Source organism: Scylla paramamosain, chromosome 35 (genome assembly GCF_035594125.1).
Source record: "Scylla paramamosain isolate STU-SP2022 chromosome 35, ASM3559412v1, whole genome shotgun sequence".
Classification (NCBI taxonomy): Eukaryota; Metazoa; Arthropoda; class Malacostraca; order Decapoda; family Portunidae; genus Scylla; species Scylla paramamosain.
Genome location: NC_087185.1, coordinates 4,482,501 through 4,493,743, shown reverse-complemented (window position 1 = coordinate 4,493,743; position 11,243 = coordinate 4,482,501). Strand labels below are relative to the sequence as shown.

At 41.2% G+C, this 11,243-nt stretch overlaps 1 long non-coding RNA gene across 1 annotated transcript in view; it reads right to left on the bottom strand.

Annotated features, from left to right (window-relative positions):
* Positions 1-7,631: 7,631 nt before the first annotated feature.
* LOC135090586 (uncharacterized) overlaps positions 7,632-11,243 on the bottom strand; it is an 81,031-nt gene continuing 77,419 nt past the window's right edge. Inside the window, exon 3 of the long non-coding RNA XR_010262045.1 lies at positions 7,632-7,673. This is a non-coding gene — a long non-coding RNA (uncharacterized LOC135090586). The remainder of the gene's footprint in view (positions 7,674-11,243) is intronic.

The following is an 11,243-nucleotide window of genomic DNA, read 5'->3' as shown; positions in this document are numbered from 1 at the left end:
CTTAATTCAATTACTGAATAAATGGATGAATAGAACGGCAAATAGATAAAAATGAAGATGACAGAAACTAACAGATAAAATAGATAGACAGATAGATAGATAGATATATAGATAGATAAATAAATAGATAAATAGATAGACAGATAGACAGATAGAGAAATATACATACATCCATACACACATAATAAACAAACTCAGTATTAGACAGACTGACTCATTAATCGACTGACTGACAGACTGACTCACTGATCGACTGACTGACAGACTGACTCACTGATCGACTGACTGACAGACTGACTGGTTGAGTGACTGACTGACAGACTGACTCACTGATCGACTGACTGACAGACTGACTGGTTGAGTGACTAACTGACAGACTGACTCACTGATCGACTGACTGACAGACTGACTGGTTGAGTGACTGACTGACAGACTGACTCACTGATCGACTGACTGACAGACTGACTCACTGATCGACTGACTGACAGACTGACTGGTTGAGTGACTGAGGAGTGAGTGCATTATTGTTTATTGCAAATGACGGTGATTGGTGTTAAGGCAATTACCGGGTGATTATGAGGCGGCCTGCATGGCAATCACGTCAAAGAAGTAATTAATAACGGGAGGGACAATAATCTAGCTGCTCTCCATTCACCGCGACTCATTATTAATTTTTTTCACTCGTTTTTCTTATTCATGGTTTTCTGAAAGACGTAAAAATAAGGTGAGGTTTGATGTAAGGGGGCGTTGTTCCCGCTAGCTTCAAAATATTGTGGTTATAAGCACTTGAACACACACACACACACACACACACACACACACACACACACACACACACACACACACACACACACACACACACACACACATTAAAGAACACAGGTGCAAAATTGACATGAGTATTGCTAATTACCTGAGTGTGTGTGTGTGTGTGTGTGTATGTGTGTGTGTAGCTGTCCAAGTACAAACACACGCTTAATAAACAACAGCAAACAATAATTACCAGAGGCATTTTCTTTCATCACCCATCAATTAAGCCTTTTATGAAGAGCGATTTGCATTCATTATCATTACCTATTATTAATTATTACCCAAGGCGAGGTGCTGTCATCCATTCCTTCCCCCTGGCGATCATAAGCAGGAGAGACGAGCTGAAATACACTTTAGTTCCATACACCTAAATCACAAAAGCGTATTAACAAGTATACGTTCTGTATGTAAATAAAGACACGTGGCATACATAGATATAACGAAAATGTATGGTTTTGTACGGGGCCTGTAGATAATTGTCACTCACACGCTGCATGAATACAAATATATAGGCGCCGCGTATGCATACACACAAATAGACACACAAACACAGGCACGCGTGTATGAATAGTGATGGGTGTACTTTTGCCTAAATAAAGAGAGGTTTCCATTACTAGATGGGTAGACTGGTGGAGAGATAGACAGGTGGACACAAATGAAAAGGTGGACATACTGACAGATTGGTGTGGAGAGAGAGAGAGAGAGAGAGAGAGAGAGAGAGAGAGAGAGAGAGAGAGAGAGAGAGAGAGAGAGAGAGAGAGAGAGAGAGAGAGAGAGAGAGAGAGAGAGAGAGAAGCACTAATTTACTTCTTCTCCCTATCTCTCCTCCCCAAAAAATATAAATAAAAAGGTTAAACAAATACAAGAATTCGAGATGGAGACTGACAGACACACACACACACACACACACACACACACACACACACACACACACACACACACACACACACACACACACACACGCTGTCCCTACTAACACACCTTTACTCCTCAATCAATAATTAATTACATCAAGGTAATTAATCCCAGAGCGTGATGAGTTGATTATATTTGCCGTGCCATATTTCTGTATTTTGCTTCATGCCTCGGAGGTGAACTGCGGGCGAGGAGGAGGAGGAAGAGGAGGAGGAGGAGGAGGAGGAGGAGGAGGAGGAACACAAAGGAATACCAAACAACAACAGACTGATGTTCTTGGCGTTTTTTTTTTTTTTTAAGGGGTAACTATTGTACATTAACTATTAGTAGAAGAAACAGAACAGTACAGGAAAAACACATGATACCACAGGAGAAGAAGAGGAGGAGGAGGAGGAGGAGGAGGAGGAGGAGGAGGAGGAGGAGGATAGAAAGGAGACATAACGGAAGAAGAAGAAAGTTATACAAAGAAAGAATAGGAATGAAAGAAGAACTGCAAATAAGAAACTGAAACTGAATGAGAGGGAAGGAAGAGAGAAGAGGAGAGAATACAAGAAAAGATTAACAAAAACAGAATGTGAAGGACTAGGAAGAGAGAGTGAGAGGAAGTGGATGAGGAGAAAAGGAGAAAGACAAAGAAATGATGAGAAGATGAAGATGATGGATTGAGAATGAATATACCAGAGAACGTGTCAATAAAGAGGGAAGAAGGTGAGAGAAGGTGATAAAGGTGGAAGGAGTAGAAGAGAAGTGGCAAGAATCAAGAAATATGATAAAGATGGAAGAGGGAGAATGAGGAAGGAGTGGAGGGAAAATGTGGAAGAGGTGAAGGTGGGAGATTAGAAAGCTGAGGAGGAGAGGGTGGAGGACAATGGAAGGGTGCCGGGGTGGAAAAGAGGGGAAGGGTGAGGCGGAAAAGTGGGAAGGGGTGAGGACAAGGGTGAAAGGAAGGAGGGAGGAAAGAATTAGGGTGAGAATGCAAAAACAAGAGGAAGGGGAGGAGGAGGAGGAGGAGGAGGAGGAGGAGGAGGAGGAGGAGGAGGAAGACAATCAAGGGCGGAGGAAAAAATAAAAAGGATGAGGGAATTCTAAGGAAACAGAGAGAAAACAAGAAACGGGAGGTGAAAGAAAAATGAGTCAGAGGAGGAGGAGGAAGAGGAGGAGGAAGAGGAGGAGGAGGAGGACACTCAATGAGGGAGGAAAAAATAAAAAAAAGTGAAAAATGTAAGGAAGGAGGAAAAATGCAAAGGGAGGAGAAGAAGGGAAGAAAAGTGAGTCAGAAGAGGAGGAGGAGGAGGAGGAGGAGGAGGAGGAGGAGGAGGAGGAGGAGGAGGAGGAGGAAGAGGAGGAAGAAGAGGAGTCATGGTATGGAAAATATATATCTGATTTGTGAAAGACAGATTATATTAAGGTCGAGTTTCCGTGGCACACACAGCGACGCGGCGCCCTTATGTACCCGAGGGAGGCAAATTATTTAATGTTACAAAAATTGGGATCACCTGAGGGCGTGGAGGTTAATTATTATCATATTATCATTATTATTATTATTATTATTATTATTATTATTATTATTATTATTATTATTATTATTATTATTATTATTATTACGGTAGTAGTAGTAGTAGTAGTAGTAGTAGTAGTAGTAATGGAATCAGCAATAACAACATTAACAGCAGAACCAGAGTAGCAGCATTAAAGATATCAATAGCAGAAAAAAAAAACTAACAAAAACAAGAAACATAAGACACCAGAAAGTAACAGAGACACCAGAAAGCAGCAACACCAGTCACAACAACAACACTAGCACCACCACCACCACCACCACTAGGAGAACCAGAGACAGCAGCCAGACGAGAGACCAGACGATGGCACCAAATCTCAGTGTTGCACAAAATCAAACTACACTCATGGATCTTCATAACATTGCTTATAGTGGCGCGGGCGAGGGTACTTGTGGCAACAGCAGCGCGCGGGGACTTATACTACCTGTAATGAGGGGAATTAGCAGCGATAATGTGCGGCGGTAACGGCAGCTGTAATAGTTATGATGGCAGGATAGATGGGGAAGGAAGGGGAATGGAAGGGAAAGGAGAGGGAAATATCACATCTTCTCCTTAAACGAAGTGTCAAGAGTGATCAGAGTTATAAGATTTGTCCTCATGTCTCCTCTCTCGTCTCTCGTCTCTCGTCTCTCTCCTCTCCTCTCTTCTCCCCTCACACCTCCTTGTCTCTTAAAGTGCGACTGGAGTGGGAAGTGAATGCTGCTCTCTCTCCCTCTCCCTCTCTCTCTATTACTACTACTACTACTACTACTACTACTACTACTACTGCTACTACTACCACCACTACTACTACTACTACTACTACTAACACAATTTTCTACTATCTATTGCTACTACTATTACCACTACTACTACTACTACTACTACTACTATTACTACTACTACTATTACTACTACTACTACTACTACTACTACTATTACTACTACTACTACTACTACTACTACCACAATCCTCTATATCTATTGCTGCTACTACTACTACTACTACTACTACTACTACTACTACTACTACTACTACTACTACCCCTACTCCTACTACTACTATTACTACTACTAATACTAATACTACCACAATCCTCAAATATCTATTTCTACTATTACTACTACTACTACTACTACTACAAGAATCTTCAAATATCTATTGCTACTACTACTACTACTACTACTACTGCACCACCACCACCACCATCACCACCACTACCACTAATACCACTTCCCCTTTCCCTGCTAAATGCTGACAGAAGAACAAAGAGCAAAAAAATAAAAAGAAGGGATACAAACTCGATTGGAAAAGCGTTTGACACTATTAAACAATATTTATAAAAAAAAAAAAAAAAAAGGGAAGAGGAAAAAATGGAAAGGGAAAAATCGACACATGGAAGGCGAACACTCAGTCCTCCATCATGGCTCGCCTCCCCCCATCACTCCCCTCCCTTCCCTCCCATTACTCCCTCACCCCCTCCTCCCCTCCATCACTGGTACCCCTCGCCACTCCATCATACTCCACCATCAAACTCTTCCCTTCCTTTTCCCTCCCCTCCATTAACCACCTCTCTCTCTCTCTCTCTCTCTCTCTCTCTCTCTCTCTCTCTCTCTCTCTCTCTCTCTCTCTTGGATTCCACACTTTTCCTCTCCCTCTCCATCAGTCTTCTCACGTCCCTCCATCACGTCTCCTCCTTCTTCCTCCTTGATTGCCTCGTCACCTTGACAAAGACAGGTGAGCAGGTGACAAGATCAGGTGACGCTAAAAAAAACATCTGCACCTATGAGTAATTATGTTCTAATATGTTCTTTGACTCGTTTGGGTTTGCTGTGGAAAATTGTGGAATGTTTGTCTGTCTGTCTCTATCTGTTCTCTCCCTCTCTTTCTCTCTCTCTCTAAATAAATAAATAAGTAAATAAATAAATAAATAAACAAATAAGTAAATATGACACATCAAGATAAACAATATAAAAATTGCCATTCTCTCTCTCTCTCTCTCTCTCTCTCTCTCTCTCTCTCTCTCTCTCTCTCTCTCTCTCTCTCTCTCTCTCTCTCTCTCTAAATAAATAAATAAATAAATAAATAAATAATAAATAAATAAATAAATAAATAAACAAATAAAAAATAAATAAATAAATACAAAACATCAGGATAAACAATATAAAAATTACCGTTATCTAATATTTCTCTCTCTCTCTCTCTCTCTCTCTCTCTCTCTCTCTCTCTCTCTCTGGAAGGTAAACGTAAAATCAGTGCTTTATCGACTCAGGATCAAGTGTGTCGAGCAAACACTGAAATCATCGACAAACATTGGAAAAATCCAGTGTTTCTCACCTGAAATCAGAGTCATTGTCTGAGGTAAACATCCCAAAAGTCAGTCACTCGATCTTTCTGCTGAAGTTTAATAAAAATTTCAACCCTTCTCTCACTCTCTCTCTCTCTCTCTCTCTCTCTCTCTCTCTCTCTCTCTCTCTCTCTCTCTCTCTCTCTCCTAAGTTTTGGTGAGGAAAAAGATGCTTTAAGAGGAAGGGAAGGAAAGAAAGAGGGAAAAGAGGAGAAGGGAAAAGTATGGACGGAGTTAGAAAGGGAAGAGAATGTAGGGGAAAAGAAAGAGAGGGATTTAGAAGAAAAGGAAGGAAGAGTAAGAGAGAGAGGAGGCTTAAAAGGGAAAGATATGGAGTGAATTAAAGGGGAAAGGAAAATAGGGGAACGGGAAAAGAGAGGGATTTAGAGAAGGGGGAAAGGATGGGAAGAGAGAAGGATGTGGAATTAGAAGGAAGTGAAAGGTAAAGGAAGGGAAGAAAAAGAGGAATCAAGAAAGGAAAGGAAGGAATGGAGAGAGAGATGGTATTTAGAAGGGGAGGAAAGGGAATGGAGTGAATCAGAAGAGAAAGGAAAGGTATAGGAAGGGGGAGAAGAGAAGTATTTAGAGAAGAGAGGGAGAAGGAAGGGAAGAGAAACGAGTTTAGAAAGGAATGGAAGGGAGGGATGAAAAACATAGGGTTGAATTTGAGATGTGTGTGTGTGTGTGTGTGTGTGTGTGTGTGTGTGTGTGTGTGTGTGTGTGTGTGTTTGTTTGTTTGGATTACTGTGGCTTAGTGGCTGATGTGACTAATTGTTGTTGTTGTTGTGGTGGTGGTGGTAGTGGTGACCGGCTATACACGTGTCAATGGGTATGTTGATGAAAATGACAATGATGGTGATGATTATGGTGGTGATGGGAAATTAGGATACTGTTACTGTTAATTGCGGTGGTGGTGGTGGTGGTGGTAGTACCACTAAATTATTCCTATGAACTTTAACACAGTCTCTCTCTCTCTCTCTCTCTCTCTCTCTCTCATCTCCCGCCAGCTATCCCCCGCCCAACCCTACCCCTATTCAATACGGTTGTTCAATCCACTCACCCCACTGACTAGACTACCCTCCCCCACCCCGTCCGATGCCCCACCATGCCCCTCCATCACCTGGTCATCTGGGTGCTCGTCGTCGTACGCCCGGCAGGTGGACGCTGAATAACTCCTTGAGGCCTCGAAGCTCAGGGTTCGGAACACACACACACACACACACACACACACACACACACAGCACTCTCAAGGAAACACACTCCGAAGCAACAATTTCACGACACACTCCGCACAACACACACTGCCGAAGGATCGTTACATCCACAAATACGCAGCAGCATATTCAGAAGAAACTAGAATGCTACAACTGCGGTGAATTCAGCCACAGACAGTTGACGTGTAGATACAACCACAAGCTGAGGTGTGAAGTTTGCCATACACTTGTACATAAATCGCGCCTAAATAGTTACCACAGCGGCTAGGGATGAGGTGAGGAAGATACCGATGTGTTAGCTATTAAAAAGGATCTCATATCTATCGAACATAGTCTCTACAGTCAAACCTTGATGAGATTAAGCATCTTGTACACGAAAGAAATATCGATTTGTTGTGTATTACCGAGACGCAGGCAGTGAGTTCCAGAGTTTACGACAAAAGGGATGAATGACTGAGAATACTGGTTAACTTTTGCATTTGAGAGGTGGACGTAATAAGTCAGTAAAGGTACAAAACATAAACATACCTAGCAAGAATAGGCGGACTTAAAAATATACTGATAAAACGCCACAAGAAAACATGGCACCTAATAAGTAAACAACAATAGATATACCTTACAAAAATACTCAGACTCATAGATATACTAATTTAAAGCCACAAAACCACACAGTGCCTCACAGATGAACATAAACAGCACGGTACAAAAATCAAGACACACATGGTAAAGATATTTCACTCATGATATTGCAATTATATGTGAGGGCAACGGCTCGGTCACCCTTACTTCACCTTCTTTTCTTTTTTCGTACTCACCTTTCCGCAGAGGGCGCCCCACCCCACCTGGATCTGAGGGGAGATGAATACCTGTTAGTGGAATCCAGATGAATGTGGAATGATTTTAATTGGATGAGGGAACAGAGGGAATATATTGAAAAAGATAAGCAAGGAGGCACAAAAATTAATAAATAAGAGAGAGGTTATAATAGTAAACAAGATCTACAGAAAAAGGAAGAAGGAAAAAGAATAAGGAAAGGTTAAGGAGAGGGAGAAAAAAATATTAAGCAAGGAGACAAAAAAGAAAAAAGTGAAGTATACAGAAGAAGGAGTAAGGGAGAGTAGAGAAAAAGTGTTTAGGAGAGGGGAAAAATAAAAACAGAAAAGAGAAATAGTGTTGTGGAGAGAGACAGAAACTGATACAAAGCAAAGAAAAAGAAAAGTTGAAGTAGATACAAAAGACGAAAGAAAAAATGCTGAGAAGACTAGAAAAAAAACTCACATTGAAACAAAAAGATAAAAGAAAAACACCAGAAATCAGGAAACAAAAAAAAACAAAAAAACACAAACAAAACAAAACAAATCATGGAGCTAAAGAAAGACAAGCCCAAGAGAACAAGAGACACAGAAGAAGAATAAAAAAAAACTAAATAAAAAATAAATACATAAGAATATAAAACCACAAAACAATACAAAAATAAACAAAACATAAAGCAACAGCGGCAGCCACAAATCCCCTCCACACACACACACACACACACACACACACACACACACACACACACACACACAAGTAATCCCTCAGCATGACAAACTAGCAGGAAAATTATAAGAAAATCCCAAAATCACTGCCCTTCTGTTTTCTACAAAGGGAGATTAACCTGCCCGGGGAAAAATGAAGGGGAAACTATTAAAATGATGCGGAGTATAACGCACATAAGGGTCTACGTAATCCTCTTACCTAGGCTGACAGGTAAGGGGAGTGGCAGGGTACAGGTAGATACACAGGTAAATACAGGTAAATACAGGTAGAGTAAAGGTGCAGGTCCTCAGTTCGCATTCGTGCACAGGTAAATTATTATCGGTTCACGCATCCATATTTTTTTACCTGTTATTTCTGGGCGCAGTGTAATTACAGGTGCGCTGAGATGATTACGAGTCGCCCGGTGCTCAGACTCAGGTAGGTAATATACTTGATTAGAATTTAGTAAGGTGAGTATCACGTTTGCATGTTTTGGTGGTGATGGTGGTGGTGGTGGTGGTGGTGGTGGAAGGTCACGATTCTACGAGTAATGATGATCAGAAAGAGAGAGAGAGAGAGAGAGAGAGAGAGAGAGAGAGAGAGAGAGAGAGAGAGAGAGAGAGAGAGAGAGAGAGAGAGAGAGCCTTCCCCTCACGTAATACACACAAGAATGACAAATTTATACGCCAGGGAAATAAGATGAGGCTGTGAACATTAACAAACAAACAAACAAACAGCGCTCTCACACACACACACACACACACACACACACACACACACACACACACACACACACACACATATACACAATGCAACCCTCACTCATACACAAAGAAATGCCCACACGCCCCACGACACACACACACACACACACACACACACACACACACACACAAAGGGGCATGAAGGGAATCAGGACACAAAGGAAAACAGAAGGCGTACCATAACACACCTCTCTCTCTCTCTCTCTCTCTCTCTCTCTCTCTCTCTCTCTCTCTCTCTCTCTCTCTCCAGCAGGCGACAAACCCACCCCTGCAGCATCCAGGAACCGCTGTAATTACCAGAGAGGAGGAAAAGTGGGGAAATGAAACGAAACAAAATGAAAATCAGAACCTAACTTTTTTTTCCCTCCTCCTCCTCCTCCTCTCACAATCTCTCCTACCCTGCTCTCTCTCTCTCTCTCTCTCTCTCTCTCTCTCTCTCTCTCTCTCTCTCTCTCTCTCTCTCTCTCTCTCTCTCTCTACTCTCGCCGCCACCTCAAATCACAGCCTTGTTCTCTTTCTGACACACTTAAAGGCGTCACTTCCACTACCTCTCTCTCTCTCTCTCTCTCTCTCTCTCTCTCTCTCTCTCTCTCTCTCTCTCTCTTTCTCTTTATGTGATTGGTTTGTGTTTTTCTTATCTTCTACTATTTTTCTCTTGATCTTTTCCTTTTTTCCTAAGTTATGGAAGAATCTTCCATTCACGCAACTTTTCTTACTTTTTAAAAAATTTTATTGCTTCCTTTTTTTTCTTAATTCCATTTTGCTGATTTTTCTCCTATTTCTTTTTTTTTTTTTTTTCAAGTCTTCACATCGCGATACATCGCGATACATCGCGTAAATAAGAAAGCATAATTTTTTAATGAATTTTTCCATTTTATTTGTTTCCTTTTAAATGTCATGTTGCATCTTAACTTTTTGTTTTCTATTTCTTCTCGTTTTCTTTTCACGTCCTTTTTTTTTTTTAGTCCTTTTCGATTTTCTTCATTTTTTTCTCGTTTTCCCTTAAATCTTGTTATTTTTCTATTTCGTTTTCGAATTTTTAGGTCGCCAGTTCGAATTTTCCGTCCACGTAAGTTGGAATCCCAGATTTTTTCTTCCATTTTTACATCTGCCTTTTTCACTTTTTTCCCCATTTTTTCTTGCTTCCTTTCAAATTTTGTTCTTTTCGTGTTTTTTTTTTCTTTTCTTCCGAATCCAAGTCACGAGGTCGATTTTTCCGTCGACGTATAACCTGTTACTTAGTTTTATTTCCTTCAATTTTTACATTTTTCGATTCTACTCTCGTACTTTTTTTTTTTTTTTTTACTTTTTTCTTTTTCTTTTTTTTTTTTTTTTTAGCTGTACGTAGCTGCAGGTCACGCGGGGTCGAATTTTCCGCGGGCGTGGGCAGCAATGCGTGGTGGGTCAGTGCATAGCGGCGGGCGTCAAAGTGTTCAAGGCTGCGCGTCTCTCCTTCCTCGCGGGCTTTATTAGGCGTAAAATTTCTCATATATTGTCGCTCATCGAAGCTTACACCGATCAATATTTACCGCCCGTCTCGAAGCCTCCCTCCACCTTCGGCTTCAGCTTCACAAGGGCTTCGAGACACGACCCGTAGTTGAAGAGAAGCCCTTTAAACGACGTGATGTTAAGTTAAGTAGGTCGTTAATCACTGACTCAATTGCTCAAGATCACGAAGAAGGGTTAAGGTTCCTACGCTTCCTTACTGTGACGTGTTCGGAGGAGGAGGAGGAGGAGGAGGAGGAGGAACGGAAGGAAGGAGGGAAGGAAAAGTGAAGTTGAAGGGAATTGGAAGGGAAACAAAATAAGAGAAGAAGAAACTGGAGAAAGAGGAGGAGGAGGAAAGAAGGAAGGAAAGAAAAAGTGAAATTGAAAAGGAATAGGAAAGGAAAGAAGAGGATAAGAAAGGAAGAAACTGACAGAAGAGGAGGAGAAAAAAGAGGACGAGGAACAGCAGAAAGGAAAAGAAAAAGGGAACAGAAAAAGAGAAAAGAGAATAAGAGGAAAAAACTGAAAGAAGAGGAAAGAAAGGAAGGAAAAGAGAAAGTGGAAGGGAATAGAAAAGAAAAGAGAGGAGGAAGGAAGAGGATAAGAGAGGAAGAAACTGAATGAAAATGAAAGAGAAGACAGAAAGAG